We start from the raw sequence: 7823 nt of genomic DNA, 5'->3' as shown, positions 1-7823 counted from the left end.
GCAAATTTTAACAGGAAAAATAGCTATAAAGTCTCTATATTTAATTTAAAAAAATGCCCCAAACCAAATATTGTATTTTCCAGCTTCAGTTAGTCTGTATTAAAACACATCTGAGGGTTTTATCTGTACAGGAAGAACAAGCCCTAAATATGTTTTGGAAAGGTTTCCTGGAAGACTTCCCCCCAACCTTTGGAACCCTTCCATACAGCAAGAGAAAGAGCACATGTTTGACTTACAGACAGAAACACCCAGAGTAGTACTAGGCAGAACGATTAATTAAAAGGTGAAAGTGAGCTTCATTTTGCACAAAGATTGTTTTGAAATTCTTTCTTCAGTTAAAAGTCTTTACATAGTTCCAAGACATAATTTATTTTGCTGGGGAGATCATCATTTTTAAGGCAAATGTTTCAATTTTGTAGGAAAATTCAGCAAAAGAAAAATAAATATTTTAAATAAGAGATACTCACTGCCAAGTACATAAAATAACAAGTAGTAATCTAGACTACAATGCTGCTCATTAGTTGCAATGGACATTGAATGCTATGGTTCTGTAAGATATGTAATAGAAGTTTATTTCTCAGCATGTCCTTGCAGTCTCAATTAGGAACCTTTTAACAGGAAAGAATGAATATTACTAGTGAACTTCATTTTTTAATCCCACATAGAAGCCCTAATCACAAGGCACTTCAACCTCTATGCAATACAGCAGTGTTACTTTATCAGCACTATTTAGTCCCTTGATTCAAGGAAATCTTTGTGTGAGGGTATATATATCCACAGTTATCAAAGTAATTATTGTTATATACAGATCAGGAACCCAGGGTTGACTTGCTTTATGCATAACATAAAATCAAATGTGTATCAGTTTTATTAGTGAAGGGAGCAATCAATGCAGAAACTCATCCTTGTTTCTTTCAATTAAGGGAGTTTTGATATGGAAGATTAGACCTTTTTCTCTCATTTAGAACAACATCTTTGCAAATAGCAAACCAAAAAAAAAAAAAAGCAAACTCAAACTCTGTTTTTCACTGAAATCCAGACTTGAACAATCTTCAAAGCACTAGATATGTCCGAATGCTACAGCTTTGGGACAGGAGGTTCTTTGACAGACAGTGATTTCTTTCCTCTAGCACTGAACTGCTCTAAACTTTCTACAGGATGATTCTCCAGCTTAAACTTCCATTTTAGCCAACTCTATTAGCTTTCCATCAGGAGATGTTGACAGTTTGCAGCTCCATCTCCAGAACTCCAGATGGTTCAATATGGTTCAATGAAAGTGAAGGATATCATCATATGACATGGTGTTTTGGATTTTTTTTTTTTTTTTTTGGCCAGTACAAAAAAGGAACAGTTTAATGTCAGGTCAAATCTATAATTTAAACTGAGAGGGACAATAAACACAAAGTTACGCTCTTTCTTTCAAGGGTTCAATAAACAGGAAGAGAACAAGTCAGGTGAAGAGAAGTAAGAAATAGGGCTAAAGAAAGGCTAAACCTACAATAGATCTCAAAACTAACTAATTTAATACCATTTCTTATATTGAAGACCTTTATGTTGAGTTGTGGATGAAATGTAAGCCTGAATGTTTTCTGACTTTTATAGAGAGACAATCAAACACATCATTCTCAGGGATTCAGAGGATAAGATGGAGATCATGAGTAAAAATCAACCTTAATGAAAAAATGCTTTAAGCAGTGAAGCTTTCACAACAGTTATGAATTCAGGTCACTTAATTATTCATAAGCTCTGTGTTAAGTCACTGTTGGCATTGAGAAACTTCACAGAGATTACCAGCACTGCAAAGGCAGAGTTGATTTCTTAGTATAGAACTGCACTTCCTTAGCTGTTGCTTTTACCAGAGGCTTTCTAGTCTACTTACTTCTATTCACAAAAAAGATCAGTTGGTAGGATGGTCATCTGAGGACAGGTGGGGCAGCTGAGGATAGGTGAGACAAAGCTTCTGGATGGCTTAAGGCTCTAGGCTTAGCCTTGTGAAGCAAAGATTTACTGTAGTCATATCAAAGCACAATGTTGTAGATTGGTTGGACGTTCTGATCAAGACCTCTGACCTTGTAACTGTCCTCCTCTGATATCTCAGCTCTGTTCTTCTTCGTGATATGTGCTTGCCTCAGCAGCAACAATCTTGAGAAACTAAAAAAAGAAGAATAGGAAATAGGGCTCCAAGTTACACATATTTGAACTTCTTTTTTCCCATAGTAAATGAGAATGAGCAGACATCTGCCTGCTTTCAGAAAAAGTTCAAAAGTAATTTTCAGTGCACTTTCCCACAGTTGCAAACAGAACCTACAGAAGAGGTAGAAAACCATTTTGAAAACATTTAAATTTAAAACTTCACAAAAATAGCTGTATTTTAGCCCAAATGACTAATACTTCAGACTCTTGTACACCATCTGACCTTTAAGAGCTATTGCAGCAATTAATATGACAGGCAGTTAACCTCACATACACATGAATGCTGCAGCTCTCAAGACCCACAGATGGGCAGAGAGCGCAGAAATCTCTATCATTTATTATGGTACAGCTCTTATCAAAGTGAATTGGCTTCCTAGGATAGTATCCTCCTGGCAAATTCACTTCAAACAGATAGAGTATTCCTTTAGGGAGCTCTTTTCTTCTCTACCTTTGTCAGGCCATTTAAATACACTGCCCTCAGCCATGCTCACAAATTAGTCGACGCTTATCAGAAAGATTCCTGTTGTTTTGATGTGAGAGTTACTTTACTTGGTATGCATTAATGAAAAGCTAGAGAAAACAGGTATCTTTTCACACATTCCCATTGCTTGAAATGAGCATTATGCCAAGTACTTCATTTTGTACTCACATTTTCCTCAAGGAAGGATAGTGCACACTGACATTGCACCAGAACTACTACGCTTTCATTTTTACACCTTCTGCACATGTATTATATTCACCACACAACATGTGTATGTGTCTATATATCTACATACTGGCAGAGTACACATACAGTAGAAATTATCTTTTGTTCTAGAGAAACTTATATTTTCCATGTAGGTGCCCAAAGCTAGTAACTTCTCCAAAAGTTGTAGAGCATTTTTCAGTAACATTCACTAGATAAATCTGTTTGGAGTTCAGAGAATATGACTAAATCTATATGAGATATATTTAAATCTTACGACAAGCAGTTGAGGGATCTGACAGGCAGCTGAGGAATTGTTTTGTCTGGAGAAGAGGCTCAGAGGAGACATGCTTGTCCTCTACAACTCCCTGAAAGGAGTTTGTGGCGAGATGGGGATCGTCCTCCTACACCACATAACTTGTGATAGAACTACAGAGTTTGGCCTCAAGTTGGACCAGGGGAGGTTCATGTTGGGCATTAGGATGAACTTCTCCAAAAGAGTGGCCAGGCCTGGAACGGGCTGCTTAGGGAGGTGGTTGAGTGACTGTCCCTGGAGATGTTCAAGAAACTTAGATGTTGTATTAAGGGACATGGTTTGTTAGGAAATACTGGTAGTGGGTGGGCAGTTGAACTGGATGATCTTGGAGGTCTCTTCCACCCTCTATCCTATAATTCTATGATTTCATTAAGCAGGCTTTATTTAGCCAAAGTCTAATTTGCCATTTCATTTTTCATCTCAGATTTTAATTATACCAAAATTCAATTTTCTCTTTCTCCCTTTAACTGACATACAGTCTTAGGGATACATACTACGTTAAAAACTTCAGTGTCACGCCAAAATAAACACAGTCTTACCCTCCTGACCAGGGACAGGTAATCAAGTCTCCAGGTACAGAAGTCAAAAACAGCATTCCAGGAGAAGGGGCAAGGAAAAACAGTTGTCATAAAATTACTTCTTCACAGGCACAGATTAGCACCTACCTACCTGCAAAGACTCCAGTATTATAGTATGAAATCCTTCTAAATTTTTTATATTTACTGGGATTTAGCTCTAGAGAGGGCTTACTATCAGTTTAAGCAGGCAATGTGACACTAGCACAGGTATCCTCAACAAGGTGCATTCCATGAACTGATAAATGTCAGCGTTGTACATTAATAAGCAGTATGTATAATCCCCCTTGGTACTCAGCTATTTTTATAATATTACAGCACCGAGGCAAGATCTGACCTACAGAATGTTAGCTATTATGTTCTATTTACTTTTTTCTGTTTTGCATGCTGGGTTTTTCGTGTTTTGTTTTAATTAAAATGACAGATTGTATGAACAGGCCTCTAATCACACACTAAGCAACCTGCACTACTGGATCCTCAGAATTTTCCTGATAAGAATAGGGTTTCGTTGGTGTTAAGCAATTCTAACGATGGTACTTGGCAGAGAAGCTGGAGTCTAAGTCCCAAAGCAAAAATGCAAATTACTGTAATACAAAAAGAAAACGCATTTTCATTTGCAAATCCTTGCTGTGGATTTAGCTTATACTCATGTCTGATTAAAACCCAGAGACTGAAGTGCAACTATTATAACTGGATTTCTAAAGCCTACTATAATTTTTAAAAACTCATAAGGAATTCGTATTTTTTGTCCACATTTTCACTCTCTAGTAATTCATTAAAGCGTATCTTTGCAAGTGAGCTGCATAAGAAGTTTTATGATTAGACAGATTCAAACCAATTCAGTAGCTTTGTTTATGGGGCAGCTGCCAAGACCTGAGTCATCGAGTCAGCCTGTGACATGCCCGCTTGTATAACTTGTGTTCTTTGGCATCCTTAGAAGAGTTTGTATATCCGTTGTTGGACACACAACCCTACTCACATATGAAATAATTTAAAAAAAAAAGAAAAAGAAATTGAATGACAAATTTGTATAAAATTAGTTCTAGGATTGTACTCATTAAACCAGTGTATTTTTTTACATTCTGCACCACTCTTTTACTTGGTGACTAGAGAGAAAATCTGGCGACTGGTAAAAAGCAAAGTTCTTACTGTACATTACACTTCTGTACAAACAAAGAGCTTTAAAATCCACAAGGACGTTGTACCTCCTCTGATAGCAGAACCTGACAGACATACAGAAAAAGCCAATTGAGCCAATTCATCAGCTGCAACCTGCTGCAAAATCATATCCACGTGTGCAGGGAAAAATCCATCCTGCCTGTCTCTCTCCTTCAGCTTAATCAAATTAGGGAAAGGACAGTAAATTTCGAGTAGATTGCTTTGCCTTTTAAGAAAAAGTTGGATGTAATTTCAAATACAACAATATTCAGCCTCCACCATTCAGAGATCATGCAAATTTCACACCTCCAAGATTTGTTTCCTAACTAAATGCCTTGAGAACAACAACAATAACAAACAGGCTTTGAGAGACAACTGGAAGGACATTAGAGTTTACTTTGCTTCCTCTAATGTCTAGAGAAATTTTTATACCTTCAGTTTTTATTTCCATATACAGCTCTTCAGTTCTGGACCACTAAAATTCCTAATCAACAACAGTTACTTTTTCCTCCTGAAAGAGAGGTTTATTTAATGAAACAACTAATTCTCATCAATTCGATTATTTTGATATCATCTTTAGGTAGTATAATACAATCCAATTCCATATCTGACTTTAAAGTTTGTCAGAGTTTGTTCCTATTTATCTTTCTCCAGAAAAGAAAGGAAATGTTTTGTTTGCCTTCTTGTCTCATTCTGCCTTAGAGGCTTCCAGCAGGTCAGGTTGAAATCCAGAATATTAATTACCTTGTACACCATGACGTCAACATGATCTGGAGGAAACAGATTTTCCTGGGTTTCCTGTTCTAAACTGATGTGGGTTAAAGTCAGATTGAAAATTTGATAGCTAAGAACTGGAACCTCTCTAAATGCAGCTGGTTCTTCCTTACCTCATACAATATTGATTTTAATGTTGTATTATGTCAGTGTCAGGCTGAAAATAAAATACCTTTCCAACCCTTAAACTTTGCAATTCCACACTTGGAGAAAGGGTTGTGTGATGGCCAAGGATGAGAAAATGAAGTAGAGGCAGGCATTAAGGAAGGAAAATTGCAGAGTTCAGGGTCACATGTTTACCAGATGACTAAATATAGAAGAATTTGAAAAGCAATGTTTGGAGACCAGTCCAGAGCCTGTGAGATGAAGTGTCAAAAGTCATATGGGAAAAAGTACTCAAGCCAGTTTCAAGAAAGCGTCTTGAAACAGGTAAGAGGACAAGCAAGATTCCACCCAAGCTACAAGAAAGACTCATTTGAGGCATCTTATCTGGGACAGAAAAGCTGTAGTGTTCTGCACATTCTGTGCTCTTTGAATGCTCTCTACACCCTCTTACACCCAGGAGAATGTCTGGGGACGTTACTGTATCTTCCACCCTCCTGTTTCCTTGACCCACGCACCAGCAGAAACTGATCAGCTGACCTGCAGAAAGTGTATAACTTAGCTGATAGCTCTGATCCTGATTCTGCACCTTGCAAATCATGGAGAAAGTATGCCTGCAAGCTTACAAAGAAAGGTGATGAGAAGGACTGAAAGATAAAGGAGGGAACTCACAGTCATAGGTCCCTGCTGCAACACTGACTGAGATTCCAAGATGGAGGGGGAGTACTTTAATAAGTCAGGAATCCTCATTTAAAAAGATCAAACTGTTAATTAACAAAATCCTGTCAAACCTCTAATTTCTCTATAATCTCATATTTCTCAGAAGACGTAACTGGCTGTGATAAGTAAAGGCTTAATATTTTTCAAGCATTAAGGGAAAAAATGGAAGTTTTATTTTATCCAAACAGTAAAAAATCACTTAATATATTTAAAAAATTGTCAACAATAAACACAATTCTGAATTTTGATTTGTGGTCAAAAGTATGAGATGCATTTGCATTATTTTTGAAATCTTTATTTTTGAGGAAGCTCAGGGAAGAAGAAGAACAACAACACTCTTTCAAAGAGAATATAGAATCATTTAGGTTGTAATTTGTTGTGGCTTTTTGTTGTTGCTATTGTTTTTGTTTTGTTTCAATTTACATATAATCACTTTTACTACGCAGGCTCATAGGAGAAAAACTGAAATGTGTATGACGTGTTTCATTTCTTGAGTAAAAGAGTAACACAAGTTACAGCTTTGGAGGTCAACCAGATATGCAGATAAAGATGAAATTTAGGATGGTGGTATAGAGTGAAAAGTATGAAGAATCCACACTGCCTGTGTTCCTACAATGCCAGACATTCATCCCATTTGGTCACATTATGGGTTTTCTGAATGAGCTGTTCCTGGGAATAATCAGTTGCTGAAAAAGCAGCAGAAACAATCCAAGAGATTCTCCAGGGTTTTACATAACATGCATGAGAAGGCTGAGGAAGTTCACACCACTAGGCATCATTGCCATCAGCTTTGGTATGGGATCATGGAGGTATGAGGGTGACTTATAAACCCACATCCTGACCATGCAATGCAGGAAGATGTTTATGTATAAGTAACCAGGCTTGTAAGTTCTGCTTTTCTGCCTACAGAATGAAGAAGTGTCAAAATTCTTACAGTAAAGATCATCAACCAGGTTCAGTGAAGAGCATGACAGATAAGGGGAGAGGCAAAATTCCACCCCAGCTACAGGAAAACCTCATTAGAGATATCTTGCCTGCGACAGAGAATCCTATTCTGCACAAGTTTCAGTAATATTTATTTTCTAAACCATCTCTGGATGGTACTTGTCAAGGTAGAGTTGACATGTAGAGTAAATTCTCATGAGTTAAACTGAACTTTTCTAATTCTGCCTCTCTCTTGACTTCTTGCTTTCTAAAATTCCTACTTGCTGGGACATTTCCACAAGGAAGTAATTCTCAGCAGAAATTGTACAGTGTAAAATCAGTAGGCCTAACTTAAAAAAATTTTTCACAGAAAAAT

Source organism: Lagopus leucura, unplaced genomic scaffold (assembly GCF_019238085.1).
Source record: "Lagopus leucura isolate 7727_CA_CO unplaced genomic scaffold, USGS_WTPT01 Super-Scaffold_100004, whole genome shotgun sequence".
NCBI lineage: Eukaryota > Metazoa > Chordata > Aves > Galliformes > Phasianidae > Lagopus > Lagopus leucura.
This window is presented reverse-complemented; position numbering follows the sequence as displayed.